The following is a 19159-nucleotide window of genomic DNA, read 5'->3' as shown; positions in this document are numbered from 1 at the left end:
TACTGGAAGGATTAAGATTTTTTAATAGAAGTAAATTACAAATCTGGCACCAGTTGAATTAAAAAAGAAAAAAAATTGTTTTCCACCAGAGTACCCCTTTAATGGTTTTCCTGCATTTAGTCCTAGACCAAGTAACGTATTGACTGGAGCTTTATAACATTTTTGTTTTTAAACATGGAAAACTTTGATGGGAAACTTATGATAAATCGCCCGATATATTCAGCCTAGTGTAACACACTCTCTCTAATTGAATCAGACATGTGACAAGACACGGGTATACATTACCCACAATTTATCTTTGACCCCAGCTGTGATTTTGAATTGAGGACGTTGGGATGTATGGCAGAATACATATATTGGATGATGTGATGGCTCTTTTTATTTCCACTGCGTTGGGCCTTTTAAAAAGGTTTTAGCTGAAAAAACATAAATAGATTTAATGACAGACACTTCAGATAACCTATCATTAAGAAGGGACATTGACAACTGTGTAAATTGCATCTTTTTAAAAGATAAGTCTTCTCCAGTGGCTCTGTATTGCTTTTCACTGTCTGATGAAAATACTGGCTATAAGAAGTCAAGATGAGGTTAATTTCCAGCCTGTAGATCTGAATATTTTCACTAACACAGTAAGGCAATCTAGAACATGTGCTGACCCCAATCCACACAGGCAATGTTATTCCTAATCTAACCCATCAACGGTATAGATGGACTGTGCACAACGACTGTATTTATGTTAGAAAATACATCTGTAAGGGAAAAGAAGAGAGAAATGATCTTCCTACAACCTACTGAGGGTGAAATCGTGAGAACTATTACACTTCGGCTCTAAAAGCTGTATACAGCATAACATAATGAATAGTGTTGAGCTGGAATATTCGAAATGCAAATTTTTACTGTGACTATCGGCATAATTTGAATATAGAGCAGATGGGGGAGAAGGATTCTCCCAAAAATGGTGTCTCTTGTGGCGCTCTCCTTCGGAAGGTCTGTGTCTTGATTAGGGCAAATATCCGACCAAATACGGACTTCGTTTACGTGATCAGTGGTCGTCCATATATTCGCGAAATATCACAAATTCAACATGGACCCTGCCGCTAATCACTAATAGTGAAGATTAATTATCTTAAAAGGGTACTCGTCCCCTAGACATCTTATACCCTATCCAAAGGATAGGGGATAACATGCCTGATCGTGGGGGTCCTGCCGCTGGGCACTCCAGCAATCTCGGCTGCGGCACCCCAGACATCCAGTGCACGGATCGAATTTCCCTCTGTGTCAGATGACTGGCGATGCGGGGCGGAGGCTCGTGATGTCACGGTCACACCCCGTTCGTGAAAACATGGTCACGCCCCTTCAATGCAAGTCTATTGAAGGGGGCTTGACGTCCGTCACGCCCCCTCCAATAGACTTGCATTGAGGGGTCGTGGGGCAGGGCACGGCCATGACGTCATGAGTCTCCAGCACTGCACCTGATGACCTAAACGAACACTGGGTGCAGCAGGGAGATTGCAGGGGTCCCCAGGGATGGGACCCCCTGCGATCAGACATCTCATTCCCTATCCTTTGGATAGGGAATAAGATGTCTAGGAGCGAAGTACCCCTTTAACGACGTAGGGCGTACCTGTACGCCCAGTCCCGGTGTTTAAAACGGGGTCACACCTTGACCCCGCATCACACTGGGTCGGTCCCGGCTGCTATTCATAGCCGGGACCCTGGGCTAACAGCGCGCGGCACCGATCCTTGTGCTTGCGCTGCGCCCGAAAGTGAAAGTAAACGCTTCCCGGCAGCTCAGTCGGGCTGATCGGGACATCGCGATGAAATCCTGCATGTAGTTATGATTTTTTCCGAAGTACGACAATATCCAACTTATATAAGTAGGGTATCATTTTAACCATATGGACCTACAAAATAAAGATAAGGGATTATTTTTACCGAAAAATGCACTGCGTAGAAACGGAAGCCCCCAAAAGTTACAAAATGACATTTTTTCTTCAATTTTGTCGCACAATGAATTTTTTTTCTGTTTCGCTGTGGATTTTGGGTAAAATGACTAATGTCGCTGAAAAGTAGTATTGGTGGCACAAAAAATAAGCCATCAAATGGAATTTTATGTGCAAAATTGAAAGCGTTATGATTTTTAGAAGGTGATGAGGAAAAAATGAAAATGCAAAAACGGAAAAACCCTGCGTCCTTAAGGGGTGAAGGCTTCATTTCAGGTATATGTTAACTTTTATTTAGGGTGGAAAAATCTCACAATGTATACCAACGTATGACCCCCAATGGGTTACATCCCTATAGTCCCCTAAAAATCAATTGTCAGCATTGCAGACAGAGATGAATGTAACAGCGTACAGTTCCATATAGTGACTTTGTTTTGATTTTTGCATAATCATTGTAAAACTCCTGTGAAAAGTCATATAACAGCACTATGTGAACATACCCCACAGCCTTATTTTATTCTTCATCTTCATTCATCAATAACGATTTCCAGAACAACACAGACAGTCCAGGTTGAACAGAAAAACAGCACAGTCCCTGAAAACATAAATACGGTGGAGGAACATAAATATTCTATACTAAAAAAAACAAAAAAGAGTAACAGAAACAGTGAATGATTTAGTTCCAATATGTAAGAGTAGGAAGGGCAGAAATGTGCAGCGTGGAGTTTGTTATAGAGCTTAAAAATGAATAGTCTGACTGTAGCCTTGGACTTTGTACCTTTGTGTCGAAAAAAAGGCGAAATTGTGCGATCTAATCAGTTGAAACTTCAGAATGTTTTCTGACCTAGTGATTTTACCTTGGGCAGAAGAAATGCCATGAATTGGACAAATAGTTACATGCCGTATATGTCTGCATCCTTGTGTGCTTCCCTATACCGTGCAGAGCTGCTTAAAGGGGTACTACCGTGGTAAAACATTTTTAAATCAACTGATGCCAGAAAGTTAAACATATTTGTAAATTACTTCTATTAAAAAATCTTAATCTTTCCAGTACTTTTTAGGGTCTGTATACTACAGAGGAAATGGTTTTCTTTTTGGAACACAGAGCTCTCTGCTGACATCATGACCACAGTGCTCTCTGCTGACATCTCTGTCCATTTTAGGAACTGTCCAGAGCAGCACATGTTTGTTATGGGGATTTTCTCCTACTATGGACAGTTCTTAAAATGGACAGAGATGTCAGCAGAGAGCACTGTGCTCGTGATGTTAGCAGAGAGCACTGTGGTCATGATGTCAGCAGAGAGCTCTGTGTTCTAAAAAGAAAACCATTTCCTCTGTAGTATTCAGCAGCTAATAACTACTGGAAGGATTAAGATTTTTTAATAGAAATCATTTACAAATCTGTTTAACTTTCTGGCACCAGTTGATTTAAAAAAATAAGTTTTCCATGGAAGTACCCCTTTAAGAATGACTTGTTCCAGAATTTTCCATTTCATGGGAAGATTACATTTTTTAGGTTAAGAAAAATAAGGTTTCACACACACCACGTTTTGGCACACGTCAGCGGGATCTGGTGTGAGAATTTAAAAAACAAAAACAAAAAAACATCTGCTGATGTTTCCCTAACTAGTGACCATTGTTGGGCCAGTTTTTAACTGTATGTGAGCTGGAAGCCGCAGCAGATCACACGTTTTAGTCTGGAAAAAAAACAAACAAACAAAATCCCAGATACGGTCCAAAAATTATCCAACCGGAGTCACTCGCTGACTCTGGATGACTAACTGAAATAAATAGGGTAAGGCATGGGCACGGTGGTGTGCATGCACCCTAAGGGTAGGGTTACATGTAATGGATGTGTATGCACTGTGTACTCAGACATCATGTCTGCTCCACAATGTCTGAGTGCACTCGGCAACCCGCAGGCCCCCAGTGTGGCTTCTCAGAACAGCAGATTGCTGCTATGAGCAGGCCAGGGGTAGGAGTGAGGGGGCGGGTGTTTTTTGTCAACAGCTGGAGGCACAACATGGGTCGAGTCACCAGAGGATCCACAGGAGTTTTTCAGAACTTTGTTATTGATATCCTGTGCTCATGATAAGCCATCAGTAGCTGTGCCCAGATGTACTGTGCCCAGTGAATGGAGCCAGAAGCCAGCGTGGCTGCATAATTGTGCATTAGTCTGGATTACTGCAGTTCTATACAGTACAGGTCAATTCAGTTCAAGTCTGTGAACACTTACAGAGAGCCTGCTGGAGGATTGTTATATTACTAACTCTAAATATGTGACTAAGTGGCATATATTTTACATTAAAAGGGGTTCTCCCTCTATTAACACTTATTCCCTATGTACAGAATGTTGGAGTATCCTCTATTCAAATGGGTATGGGATAAATGTTGATAGTGGGAAACAGCCTTTAAATGCTAAATAAAATTATGACAATAGAAATACTTTAAACCTCAATGAATTCTCTTTGTTGAAAGTAATGCTACCACTTACTATTCTTGAGATATGTGGGTTTATAGTTTGTCAACCATTCATGGAATCGGTCAGATGGGCAGAAACTTAATTTTCATAAAGGGAGTGACGGGTGGGATTGTACAGTTGGACATGTGAATGTTGTACAGTGAGGGGTGTGTCCGCCTAAAACACATCCCATGACTGCCTATCACATGATGCCAATGTAACTCTGTTGGTTGGCAACCACCAGTGTACCATGTGTCCTGGTTCTTACCAGCATCGGAAAACAATCTCAGTTACATGTGTCTGATTAATTTCAGGAAGTCAGGGAAATACAGCAGCTCTGCTGCCTCTTATGCTATCTAATGTGTCAGTTTGATCTACTCTGCCTGTCTGTCTGGCTGCCACTTTTGGCACAGTGGGTCCACACTTGTGGGGCGTTACGTTGCGCCAATTTAATGGCCAGTAGTTCTCGATCCCCGATGGAATAGTTTCTCTCCGCCGGGGAGAAGGTCCTAGAAAAAAAAAACACAAGTCACAGCATGCCCGGAAGAATTTTTTTGTAGAAGGACAGCTCCAGCTCCCACTGAGGAGGCATCTACCTCCAATAGGAAGGGTTTAGATGGGTCAGGTCTGGAGAGCACGGGAGCGGAAGAAAAGGCAGACTTGAGATGATTAAATGCGTCTTCCGCTTGGGGGGACCAGGACTTGGGATTGGCATTTTTCTTGGTTAAAGCCACGATAGGAGCCACAATAGTGGAAAAGTGTGGAATAAACTGTCTGTAATAATTGGCGAACCCCAAAAAACGTTGGATAGCACGGAGTCCGGAGGGGCGTGGCCAATCTAAGACGGCAGAGAGTTTAATTGGGTCCATTTGTAGTCCCTGGCCAGAGACCAAGTATCCTAGGAAAGGAAGAGATTGACATTCAAAGAGACATTTCTCCATTTTGGCATAAAGTTGATTGTCACGAAGTCTCTGAAGAACCATGCGGACATGCTGGCGGTGTTCTTCTAAGTTGGCAGAAAAAATCAGAATATCGTCCAGATAAACCACAACACAGGAATATAGGAGATCACGAAAAATTTCATTAACAAAGTCTTGGAAGACGGCAGGGGCGTTGCAAAGGCCAAAGGGCATGACCAGATACTCAAAGTGTCCATCTCTGGTGTTAAATGCGGTCTTCCATTCGTCCCCCTCCCTGATGCGGATGAGATTATAAGCACCTCTTAAGTCCAGTTTGGTAAAGATGTGGGCACCTTGTAAGCGATCAAAGAGTTCCGAGATAAGAGGTAAGGGGTAGCGTTTTTTTACCGTGATTTTATTAAGCCCGCGGTAATCAATACAAGGACGTAGGGAGCCATCTTTTTTGGACACAATAAAAAATCCAGCTCCGGCAGGAGAGGAGGACTTGCGGATAAACCCCTTTTTTAAATTCTCCTGGATGTACTCCGACATGGCAAGAGTCTCAGGAGCAGACAGAGGATAGATTCTGCCCCGGGGTGGGGTAGTACCCGGGAGGAGGTCAATAGGACAGTCATAAGGCCTGTGAGGAGGCAAAGTCTCAGCTTGTTTTTTGCAAAAAACGTCAGAATAGTCCATATAAGCCTTAGGAAGACCGGATACAGGGGGAACCACAGGGTCACGGCAAGGAGTACTGGGAACCGATTTAAGACAGTCCTTGTGACAAGAAGTACCCCAGTTCTTGATTTCTCCTGTGGACCAATCAAGGGTTGGGGAATGGCGTTGAAGCCACGGTAATCCAAGAAGAATTTCAGAAGTGCAGTTGGAGAGGACCAAAAATTCAATTTTTTCGTGATGAGGTCCGATGCACATTAGGAGAGGTTCCGTGCGGTAACGCACGGTACAGTCCAATCTTTCATTGTTAACAGAATTGATGTAGAGGGGTCTGGCGAGACTGGACACTGGGATGTTGAACCTGTTGATGAGAGAGGCCAAAATAAAATTTCCTGCAGATCCGGAATCCAAGAAGGCCGTAGCAGAGAAGGAGAAGGTAGAGGAAGATATCCGCACAGGCACAGTAAGGCGTGGAGAAGCAGAGTAGACATCAAGAACTGTCTCATCTTTGTGCGGAGTCAGCATACGTCTTTCCAGGCGGGGAGGACGGATAGGACAATCTTTCAAGAAGTGTTCGGTACCGGCACAGTACAGGCATAGGTTCTCCATGCGGCGTCGTGTCCTCTCTTGAGGTGTCAAGCGAGACCGGTCAACTTGCATAGCCTCCACGGTGGGAGGCACAGGAACGGATTGCAGAGGACCAGAGGAGAGAGGAGCCGGGGAGAGAAACCGCCTCGTGCGAACAAAGTCCATATCCTGGCGGAGCTCCTGGCGCCTTTCGGAAAAACGCATGTCAATGCGGGTGGCAAGATGAATAAGTTCATGCAGGTTAGCAGGAATTTCTCGTGCGGCCAGCACATCTTTAATGTTGCTGGATAGGCCTTTTTTAAAGGTCGCGCAGAGGGCCTCATTATTCCAGGATAATTCGGAGGCAAGAGTACGGAATTGGATGGCGTACTCGCCAACAGAAGAATTACCCTGGACCAGGTTCAGCAGGGCAGTCTCAGCAGAAGAGGCTCGGGCAGGTTCCTCAAAGACACTTCGGATCTCCGTGAAGAAGGAGTGTACAGAGGCAGTGACAGGGTCATTGCGGTCCCAGAGCGGTGTGGCCCATGACAGAGCTTTCCCAGACAGAAGGCTGACTACGAAATCCACCTTAGACCTTTCAGTTGGAAACTGGTCCGACATCATTTCCAAGTGCAGGGAACATTGCGAAAGAAAGCCACGGCAAAACTTAGAGTCCCCATCAAACTTATCCGGCAAGGATAATCGTAAGCCGGAAGCGGCCACTCGCTGCGGAGGAGGTGCAGGAGCTGGCGGAGGAGATTGTTGCTGGAGCTGTGGTAATAGCTGCTGTAGCATCACGGTCAGTTGAGACAGCTGGTGACTTTGTTGCGCTATCTGTTGCGACTGCTGGGCGACCACCGTGGTGAGGTCGGCGACAACTGGCAGTGGGACTTCAGCGGGATCCATGGCCGGATCTACTGTCACGATTCGGCTGGCTGGAGGTGGATCCTCTGTGCCAGAGAGGGATTGGCGTGGACCGTGTTGGTGGACCGGTTCTAAGTTGCTACTGGTATTCACCAGAGCCCGCCGCAAAGCGGGATGGTCTTGCAGCGGCGGGAGCAACCAGGTCGTATCCACCAGCAACGGCTCAACCTCTCTGACTGCTGAAGATAGGCGCGGTACAAGGGAGTAGACAAGAGCAAGGTCGGACGTAGCAGAAGGTCAGGGCAGGCAGCAAGGATCGTAGTCAGGGGCAACGGCAGGAGGTCTGGAACACAGGCTAGGAACACACAAGGAAACGCTTTCACTGGCACAATGGTAACAAGATCCGGCGAGGGAGTGCAGGGGAAGTGAGGTATAAGTAGGGAGTGCACAGGTGAGAATACTGATTAGGCCTGCTGCGCCAATCAGTGGCGCAGCGGCCCTTTAAATGGCAGAGACCCGGCGCGCGCGCGCCCTAAGGAGCGGGGCCGCGCGCGCTGGGACAACACAGACGGGGAACGGGTAAGGTACGGGAGCCGAGATGCGCATCGCGAGCGGGCGCGTCCCGCATTGCGAATCGCATCCCGGCTGGGAGTAATATCGCAGCGCACCCGGTCAGCAGGTCTGACCGGGGCGCTGCGAATGAGAGAACGCTGCGAGCGCTCCGGGGAGGAGCGGGGACCCGGAGCGCTCGGCGTAACAATTCCCATTTTAAAAATTATTGTATTAATTATTGTGCATTTTGTGGAATAATCTGCAACAAATTCATTGTAAATTCAAAGCATAAATTAATATGCTACCTATTCCACACCTGCATCTAAGGTCGAGCATTGAGAATAAACACGGAATACACATTTTAGGTCAAGTTGCCTGTATTTTCTGAATTTAATTAAACATACAGTATTTTTACCTGGGTTTAACATACAGTGGGGATCAAAAGTTTGGGCACCCCAGGTAAAAATTTGTATTAATGTGCATAAAGAAGCCAAGGAAAGATGGAAAAATCACCAAAAGGCATCAAATTACAGATTAGACACTCTTATAATATGTCAACAAAAGTTAGATTTTATTTCCATCATTCACACTTTCAAAATAACAAAACAAAAAAATTGCGTCTGCAAAAGTTTGGGCACCCTGCAGAGTTAATATCTTGTACTGCCCCCTTTGGCAAGTATCACAGCTTGTAAACGCTTTTTGTAGCCAGCCAAGAGTCTTTCAATTCTTGTTTGTGGTATCTTTGCCCATTCTTTCTTGCAAAAGTCTTCCAGTTCTTTGAGATTTCTGGGCTGTCTGTCACGCACTGCTCTTTTAAGGTCTATCCTTAGATTTTCAATTATGTTGAGGTTAGGAGATTGTGAAGGCCATGGCAAAACCTTCAGTTTACGCCTCTTGATGTAATCCCCCGTGGATTTCGAGGTGTGTTTAGGATCATTATCCATTTGTAGAAGCCTTCCTCTCTTTAACTTCAGCTTTTTCACAGATGGCATCAAGTTAGCATCCAAAATTTGCTGAAATTTTATTGAATCCATTTTTCCTTATACTCGTGAGATGTTCCCTGTGCCACTGGCTGCAATACAACCCCAAACAATGATTGATCCACCTCCATGCTTAACAGTTGGACAGAGGTTCTTTTCATTAAATTCTGTTCCCCTTCTTCTCCAAACTTACCTTTGCTCATTCAGGCAAAAAAGTTCAATTTTAACCTCATTGGTCCACAGAACTTGTTTCCAAAATGCATCAGGCTTTGTCTATATGTTCATTTGCAAAGTTCAAATGCTGATTTTGTGGTAAGGACGTAGAAGAGGTTTTCTTCTGATGACTCTTCCATGAAGACCATATTTGTACAAGTATCTCTTTATAGTGGAACAGTGTACCACAACTCCAGTGTCTGCCAGATCTTTCTGGAGGGATTGTACAGTCAAACATGGGGTTTGAATTGTTTTTCTCACAATCCTGCAGGCTGTTCTGTCTGATATTTTCTTGGTCTTCCAGATCTTGCTTTAACTTCCACTGTTCCTGATGACTGCCATTTAATAATTATATTCCGAACAGAGGATTTTTCCATCTTTCCTTGGCTTCTTTATGCACATTTATACAAATGTTTACCTGGGGTGCCTAAACTTTTGATCCCCACTGTAACTATGCATTTAAAAGTGTTGAGAGTGAACGTAGAATAGTCATCTACATTTAAGTTATGTGTACTTTTCAGGTTTAATTTAACATACAGTGTTTCTACCTAGGCATAACACAACTGTGCATTGACAGTGTTGAGAGTGAACGCGGAATAGCCATCTAAAACCAAGATATGCATATTTCCTACGTTTCATCAAACATAGCATTTCTTCCTAGGTTTAACATAAATAGGAATTGAAACCCTTTAGAGTGAACATGGAATAAACATTTTATGCCATATTAGCTGGCTATTTCTCCCTGACTATATTGGGACACCAATCCTGTTGAAACTCCCAACAGTATTGGTGTCACCAGCAAAATGGATACTTTATGCACCTTTATTTTAGTGTTTTACTGAATTTTGGTGTAACTTTGATATTAACTTAGGCTTAAAACCACTTTAAAATTACTTGAAAGTGTTATGCAGAGCTTTAGAGCTCTTAACCAGTGTCATACATGTTTTTTGAGGCTTATTTAATTGCCAGTTAGTGGAGAACCTGTTGGAAACAAACTATTTTGGAAAGTTTCGTGAGCCCACCAAGCCAAACTTTTGAAAAGTTTGCTCAACTCTAGTGACATCCCAGTGGTCATGATGTGAAATGCATCCTGTTGAGTATTTTGCCACAATGTTGTGATAATGTCTGGAATTTGTATTGTGAAAAATTAATATTAAAATATAGGTTTACACGTTTGTTTGACCAAAAGCATTCTTTCAGCACAGGTTTGGCTTCTAGAGTCTACAGATACATCAGAGAGTTTACCAGTATTAATACCAAACATGCACCGTAGCAATGATGTGAACTTAGCCTGACTGCATCCTGTATACTTCCTGTACACTGTACACATTTCCTGTACAATTTTACTGTTCATTGAACTGAGATAAGATTTGTCCACAAAAGACATTTGATCAGCTCCTCTGAAACATACGGTTAATAAAAATAAGCTATCAAGGGGGCGTGGCTGGAAGTCAATGGAGTAGGATGCAAGCTCAACACGCTCTGCTCCTGGCTGCTATTAAATGCAGTATTTGCCCTGCCAATTTGCAAATTACCAATATATATAGCTCCTAGGTAGACTGGGGACACTTGCCTGTCTGCCATGCTCATTCTTCTGGCTCCATCCGGCTCTCTGTCCGTCCTCTGGGAGACGCGGACCTGCGCAAACAGCCGGGACGCCGTCCATTACAGCGCACACATGCGCAGCGCTCACGTTGGAGGCAGCGTGATCTGACGGCACTGCTGTTGGGGTATCCGGACCATTACACTCAGCCTCAAGGGATACCGCTGACCCCAAGAATAGTGTGGCCGGAGACCTAAAGAAAGAAGGAGACACTGCAATAGGATACCTGTATCCAGAAGCCTCACACAGCGCAGCTGCAGCAAACACTCTGCAGCTTCCAATACAGGATCTTCCCCTCTGCACTAAGCTAAGTAAAACAAGCTAAGTGTCACGATGCCGGCTGGCAGGAGGTGGATCCTCTGTGCCAGAGAGGGATTGGCGTGGACCGTGCTAGTGGACCGGTTCTAAGTCACTACTGGTATTCACCAGAGCCCGCCGCAAAGCGGGATGGTCTTGCTGCGGCGGTAGTAACCAGGTCGTATCCACTAGCAACGGCTCAACCTCTCTGACTGCTGAAGATAGGCGCGGTACAAGGGAGTAGACAAAAGCAAGGTCGGACGTAGCAGAAGGTCGGGGCAGGCAGCAAGGATCGTAGTCAGGGGCAACGGCAGGAGGTCTGGAACACAGGCTAGGAACACACAAGGAAACGCTTTCACTGGCACGATGGCAACAAGATCCGGCGAGGGAGTGCAGGGGAAGTGAGGTATACATAGGGAGTGCACAGGTGAACACACTAATTAGAACCACTGCGCCAATCAGTGGCGCAGTGGCCCTTTAAATCGCAGAGACCCGGCGCGCGCGCGCCCTAGGGAGCGGGGCCGCGCGCGCCGGGACAGGACCGACGGAGAGCGAGTCAGGTACGGGAGCCGGGGTGCGCATCGCGAGCGGGCGCCACCCGCATCGCGAATCGCATCCCGGCTGGAGGCGGTATCGCAGCGCACCCGGTCAGTGGATCTAACCGGGGCGCTGCAGTAGCGAGGATGTAGCGAGCGCTCCGGGGAGGAGCGGGGACCCGGAGCGCTCGGCGTAACAGTACCCCCCCCTTGGGTCTCCCCCTCTTCTTGGAGCCTGAGAACCTGAGGACCAGACTTTTGTCTAGGATATTGTCCTCAGGTTCCCAGGATCTCTCTTCAGGACCACAGCCCTCCCAATCGACCAAAAAAAAGGTTTTCCCTCTGACCTTCTTGGAGGCCAGTATCTCCTTTACGGAGAAGATATCCGAAGAGCCGGAAACAGGAGTGGGAGAAACAAGTTTGGGAGAGAAACGGTTGATGATGAGTGGTTTAAGAAGAGAGACATAAAAGGCATTAGGAATACGAAGAGAAGGAGGAAGAAGAAGTTTGTCAGAGACAGGATTAATCTGGCACAAAATGTTGAAAGGACCAAGATAGCGTGGTCCCAATTTGTAGCTGGGGACACGGAAGCGGACATATTTAGCGGAGAGCCATACCTTGTCTCCGGGAGAAAAAATGGGGGGAGCTCTTCTTTTCTTATCGGCAAACTTTTTCATGCGAGATGAAGCCTGTAAGAGAGAATTTTGGGTCTCTTTCCATATGGTGGAAAGATCACGAGTTATTTCATCCACAGCGGGCAAACCAGAGGGCAAGGGAGTAGGGAGGGGGGGGAAGAGGGTGACGGCCGTACACCACGAAAAATGGGGATTTGGAAGAGGATTCAGAGACTCTGAAGTTGTACGAGAATTCGGCCCATGGTAGAAGATCTGCCCAGTCATCCTGGCGGGAGGAAACAAAATGCCGTAAATAGTCACCCAGGACCTGGTTAATTCTTTCTACTTGCCCATTGGATTGAGGATGATAAGCAGAAGAGAAGTTTAATTTAATCTTGAGTTGTTTACAGAGAGCCCTCCAAAATTTTGACACGAATTGGACGCCTCTATCCGAGACGATCTGCGTGGGCAAACCGTGAAGACGAAAAACGTGTACAAAAAATTGTTTTGCCAACTGAGGCGCTGAAGGAAGACCAGGAAGAGGAATAAAATGTGCCATCTTGGAAAATCGATCAACGACCACCCAAACAACAGTGTTGCCACGGGATGGGGGTAAGTCTGTAATAAAGTCCATACCAATCAGAGACCAAGGCTGTTCGGGGACAGGCAGAGGATGAAGGAGACCAGCAGGCTTCTGGCGAGGAGTCTTATCCCGGGCACAGACAGTGCAGGCCCGCACAAAATCAACAACATCCGTCTCCAGAGTCGGCCACCAATAGAAACGAGAGATGAGTTGCAAAGATTTTTTGATGCCCGCATGGCCTGCGAGGTGGGAGGAGTGACCCCATTTGAGGATTCCGAGGCGTTGACGTGGAGAAACGAAGGTCTTCCCTGGAGGAGTTTGCCTGATGGAGGCTGGAGAAGTGGAGATCAGGCAGTCAGGAGGAATGATGTGTTGCGGAGAGAGCTCTACTTCCGAGGCATCCGAGGAACGAGAGAGAGCATCGGCCCTAATGTTCTTGTCGGCAGGGCGAAAGTGAATTTCAAAATTAAAACGGGCAAAGAACAGAGACCACCTGGCCTGGCGAGGATTCAGCCGTTGGGCAGACTGGAGATAGGAGAGATTCTTGTGATCGGTGTAAATGATAACTGGAAATTTTGATCCCTCCAGCAGATGCCTCCATTCCTCAAGTGCTAATTTAATGGCCAGTAGCTCTCGATCCCCGATGGAGTAATTCCTCTCCGCCGGAGAGAAGGTCCTAGAAAAAAACCCACAAGTAACAGCATGCCCGGAAGAGTTTTTTTGTAGAAGAACCGCTCCAGCTCCCACTGAGGAGGCATCAACCTCCAATAGGAAGGGTTTAGATGGGTCAGGTCTGGAGAGCACGGGAGCAGAAGGAAAGGCAGACTTGAGCCGTTTAAAAGCGTCTTCCGCTTGAGGAGGCCAGGACTTAGGATTGGCATTCTTCTTGGTTAAAGCCACGATAGGAGCCACAATGGTGGAAAAATGTGGAATAAATTGTCTGTAATAATTGGCGAACCCCAAAAAACGTTGGATAGCACGGAGTCCGGAGGGGCGTGGCCAATCTAAGACGGCAGAGAGTTTATCTGGATCCATTTGTAGTCCCTGGCCAGAGACCAAGTATCCTAGGAAAGGAAGAGATTGACATTCAAACAGACATTTCTCCATTTTGTCATAAAGTTGATTGTCTCGAAGTCTCTGAAGAACCATGCGGACATGCTGGCGGTGTTCTTCTAAGTTGGCAGAAAAAATCAGAATATCGTCCAGATACACAACAACACAGGAATATAAGAGATCACGAAAAATTTCATTAACAAAGTCTTGGAAGACGGCAGGGGCGTTGCACAGGCCAAAGGGCATGACCAGATACTCAAAGTGTCCATCTCTAGTGTTAAATGCAGTTTTCCATTCGTCCCCCTCCCTGATGCGGATGAGATTATAAGCACCTCTTAAGTCCAGTTTGGTAAAGATGTGGGCACCTTGGAGGCGATCAAAGAGTTCAGAGATAAGAGGTAGGGGGTAGCGGTTCTTTACCGTGATTTTATTAAGTCCGCGGTAGTCAATGCAAGGACGTAGGGAGCCATCTTTCTTGGACACAAAGAAAAATCCAGCACCGGCAGGAGAGGAGGATTTGCGGATAAACCCCTTTTTTAAATTTTCCTGGATGTATTCAGACATAGCAAGAGTCTCTGGGGCGGACAGAGGATAAATTCTGCCCCGGGGTGGAGTAGTGCCCGGGAGGAGGTCAATAGGACAGTCATAAGGCCTGTGAGGAGGTAAAGTCTCAGCTTGTTTTTTGCAAAATACGTCAGCATAGTCCATATAGACCTTAGGGAGACCGGTTACAGGGGGAACCACAGGGTCACGGCAGGGAGTACTGGGGACCGGTTTAAGGCAGTCTTTGAAACAAGAGGTACCCCAGCTCTTGATCTCCCCTGTGGACCAATCAAGGGTTGGGGAATGGCGTTGAAGCCATGGTAGTCCAAGGAGAATTTCGGAAGTGCAATTGGGGAGGACCAAAAACTCAATTTTTTCGTGATGAGGTCCGATGCACATTAGAAGGGGCTCCGTGCGGTAACGTATGGTACAGTCCAATCTTTCATTGTTAACACAATTGATGTAGAGGGGTCTGGCGAGACTGGTCACCGGGATGTTGAACCTGTTGATGAGAGAGGCCGGATCTACTGTCACGATGCCGGCTGGCAGGAGGTGGATACTCTGTGCCAGAGAGGGATTGGCGTGGACCGTGCTAGTGGACCTGTTCTAAGTAACTACTGGTATTCACCAGAGCCCGCCGCAAAGCGGGATGGTCTTGCTGCGGCGGTAGTAACCAGGTCGTATCCACTAGCAACGGCTCAACCTCTCTGACTGCTGAAGATAGGCGCGGTACAAGGGAGTAGACAAAAGCAATGTCGGACGTAGCAGAAGGTCGGGGCAGGCAGCAAGGATCGTAGTCAGGGGCAACGGCAGGAGGTCTGGAACACAGGCTAGGAACACACAAGGAAACGCTTTCACTGGCACGATGGCAACAAGATCCGGCGAGGGAGTGCAGGGGAAGTGAGGTATACATAGGGAGTGCACAGGTTAACACACTAATTAGAACCACTGCGCCAATCAGTGGCGCAGTGGCCCTTTAAATCGCAGAGACCCGGCGCGCGCGTGCCCTAGGGAGCGGGGCCGCGCGCGCCGGGACAGGACCGACGGAGAGCGAGTCAGGTACGGGAGCCGGGGTGCGCATCGCGAGCGGGCGCCACCCGCATCGCGAATCGCATCCCGGCTGGAGGCGGTATCGCAGCGCACCCGGTCAGTGGATCTGACCGGGGTGCTGCAGTAGCGAGGATGTAGCGAGCGCTCCGGGGAGGAGCGGGGACCCGGAGCGCTCGGCGTAACACTAAGTACACTAAAAGCATTATCCCCTGTATCAGTTAAGTCCTCTGCATCCACATAGCAGCCACTGGAGCAGTGTGTGGGGACTGAGAGGGACTCCTGGGAGCCGCCAGTTTAATTATTCCCCACAGAAGCCATCTTGGGGTACCATAAGGGACAGTGAACTCTGCTCCTCAGCTGATTACCTGCAGCAGCCTGTGTCTTTCAATATAAACTACTCCCACCTCGGTTATACTCTCACCCATATACACTCTACTTCTGTGAATTACCCCAGACATCATACAGAGATCTGGGCTCTTCAAACCAGGGACACTAATAGAGGTCACATTCATACTCTGCTGTGATTACCTGGCTCATGTCAAAATTACCTGTGGAGTTGAAAGGTCTGTTAGAACACAAGGATAACAAGATTAAATCTTAAAAGTGTACTGCTGCCATTTTCAGACGGATCTGTGAATTGCACCCTATTCTATAAAACAGCTTACATCAAGTTATTGGGAAAATTACTTATTGTTTGCTGACTGAATATTCCCTGGACATTACTCTAGCAATTATTATCTCCTCTACTACTCATCTTTACAAAATATATGTTCCCTAAAGTCTTCTTATGGGAGGTCATAAAAAGCAGAAAGATCCTACACAAAAGCCAAGATCTCTGAGATCCAGATTCAAATCCACATCTGCTGCTGCACGTAAAAGATCCGATATATTATTAATTATAAATACTTGTTTTCCTGAGGTTTACAGAGCTCCATCGTCACCAACCTCTGCTCTATCAACCACATTATCTAATAGATTTCATCCAATTCAATCTCTGACTCTTCTCAAGATATTAACATAGTCGTTCCTACCTCGAGTTCCCCAAGCATTATGGAAGACTCTGCTTCAAGGGACAGCACTGTTTCTGAAAATTTACTGCAAACATCTGACCACTCACTCCAAGCTGCATATTCTGGGGAGTTGGATATTCTGCAACAACCTCACCAAACAATGACTTCACAAACTCCAGCTAAGACTCTGAACGGTGACCCAAAGAAACAAAGGAAGTCTAAATATCCTCCAATGAACGTTTAGACAACACTTTCTTCTACAGCATCCTGGGACTTTGACTCTACTGAACACTCCTCCTCTCCATTGCGTAAAATATTGGGTCAAATTCCATGGTTTCCTCAACCCTCCGGCTCACATGTCTTGTCAAGGAGAAACAGATTGGAGAAATGATGTTGGCCAGCTAACCACGAAAGATGATTTTTGGAGTTTTCTATCAGAAATGAAGGCTACTCTCAAATCAGAGATCACAACTGTGAGGCAAGAAGTAGCACACAGAGTAGACACTCTGGAAGAAGATCACGATGTCACCCACAAATACATTTCCTCATTGCAATCAACAGTCTCTAATCAACACTCTACCCTCTGTTAATATCAGAGACACCTAGAGGACTTGGATAACAGAGGGAGATGACATAATATCCGTGTAAGGGGCCTACCCTAGGCTACACAAGAGGAGTATTTGAAAGTTACTCTGGAGGCGATCTTCAATTCAGTTTTAAAAGCTCTGCCAAGTCACAAAGTCCAAATGGATAGAGCCCACAGAGCTCTGAAACCTAAGGGGTCCTCCCCTCTTCCTAGAGACGTAATTTGTTGTATCACAGATTATTCGTTGAAGGAAGAAATAATGCTAAAAGCAAGGTCCCAACGTACAATTGACTTTGACTGGGCAAATGTTCAGTTAATGCCGGTCATGGATAACCCTCCAAAAGAGACGTCAGCTGAGACCTCTGCTTCAATCTCTCAGAGACAATGACATAACATACAGATGGGGATTTCCATTCAGCCTATCGGCGAAGAAAAATGTGAAGTCAGCATTACTCCGATCCTCCCAAGATTTACATGCCTTCTGCTAAATATTTGACATACTGGTCCCACACCTCAACAATTGGGAACTTTTGCCTCCTCCTCCTCTGGTGTGGTCAAGAGTACTTTCCCAGTAGAAGTCCAACTCTCAACCTCGTACCCCAGATAACCGCAGATCTCCACCAAGGGGCTGATACAGTTAAACTGAATTTGAGTGTAACCCCCTTTATATATTATTGGATGTGCAAAAATGTAGGTTTGATCTTCCTGCTACCACTACTTTCAGGCTTTTGGCAGGGCCTAATGATTACATTAAAGACTGGTTGACAGTTTATAAAAATTTAGACTACTAGTTATTCTTGCTAATTTAGGTTAGCTATGTTTACATATTTCAATTACTTTAGCTTATAACATGCAGCTAGGGGCGGAGTGGGTCATTAGAGTCTTCTTTAATACCTTCCTGCTTAGATAGGGACTTTAAGTCTCTTCCCCCACAAGTAGAGGAACTACCCCTCTTCCCTGAGTTTCTGGTATCTTAGGTGTGAGTTTAGTATTCAGTTCCTCGACCTTCGGAACTCTCTGGAATTGTTAACGAGATTAATCTCACTTACGGTTATGTATGATGTTCTTAATTTCTTTGCAGCTGTCCTCGCTTTTGCCTTTCCTTTTCCTTATCCGCACAGTCATCCACCCATATTCTTCATATTCCGACACATGGAGATCAAGAGTCACCTTACAGATTTGCCATAATACTACTATCTACAAGCCAAGTCACATCAGTCTGGTAACTAACATGTTTGTCTTTCACTCCTCCCATTCCCATGATAGGTGTCAGCACCAGCAGGGTTGACAGGTGCTGACAAGGTGTTGTTTGCAAGGTTGCCGGGTTACGCCCTGCTGTCTGAGTGGCTAGCTACTGATTGACCACATGTGCATCTCCCTATATTACCAGGCATCAGTCACTGGGAAGATGCCTGTGAAAGCGGTCATTACCCGAGTAGCTAGCAATCCCTTTATTTCTTGTATACCTGGCGACTTGACTTTGGTTATAGCGAGTGGGATTCACCTCTTCCCACTCCTGGCTTGACTCGGTTTGACTGACATCGACTTTATGTGTGTACGTTTAGTTTGTCTTTGTTAGTTGCTTGTTTCCCTCTTGATCCTGACAACCGACAGGATTGTATTTTATTGTGTTGACATTTGACTCCCCTCACTTATTTAGGAAGGGATTGTCGACCAGTTGCTGGCCTATCATTTAGGATGGGGACGGACATGTAGGCAGGGACAGGGGTGCGGGTGAACGTAGCAAGCACTCCTTCCCTGCCCATATGTGACATTTTCACAGGCCCAAACTACTACCTGCATCTGCTATGATGGAAGCAATGACTGCTTTAGTAGAGCAAATGCAGGGATTAACCCATTTAGTGCATTCTCTTGCTGAGAGGGTTCAGGCTCAGGAGACAGCTAATGGTCAGTCAGTGGTCTGTCCTCCAGCTGTTTCAAGTGACCCTAAAATTAATCTTCCTGACCATTTTTCAGGTGACAGAAAGAAATTTGTTGTCTTCAGAGAGAGTTGTAAGCTATATTTTCGCATGAGACCACAGTCTACAAGAGGATCAGAGAGTAGGACTTATATTGTCTTTGTTGCAAGGAGACCCTCAAGAGTGGGCTTTCTCCTTACCTTCCTCAGCTCCT

The 19159-nt window shown here is 46.1% G+C and overlaps 2 long non-coding RNA genes across 2 annotated transcripts in view; one reads left to right on the top strand and one right to left on the bottom strand.

Annotated features, from left to right (window-relative positions):
• LOC130273063 (uncharacterized) overlaps positions 1 to 19159 on the top strand; it is a 224993-nt gene that overhangs the window by 74894 nt on the left and 130940 nt on the right. The gene's annotated exons all lie outside the window — the stretch shown is intronic.
• LOC130273064 (uncharacterized) lies at positions 229 to 18360 on the bottom strand. Its single transcript, XR_008843860.1, has 3 exons — positions 18076 to 18360; positions 2444 to 2538; positions 229 to 416 (listed from the first exon to the last, which is right to left on the bottom strand). It is a non-coding gene; the product is annotated as an uncharacterized LOC130273064 (long non-coding RNA).

This window comes from Hyla sarda, chromosome 5, assembly GCF_029499605.1.
Source record: "Hyla sarda isolate aHylSar1 chromosome 5, aHylSar1.hap1, whole genome shotgun sequence".
Taxonomy (NCBI): Eukaryota; Metazoa; Chordata; class Amphibia; order Anura; family Hylidae; genus Hyla; species Hyla sarda.
This window is presented reverse-complemented; position numbering and strand designations above follow the sequence as displayed.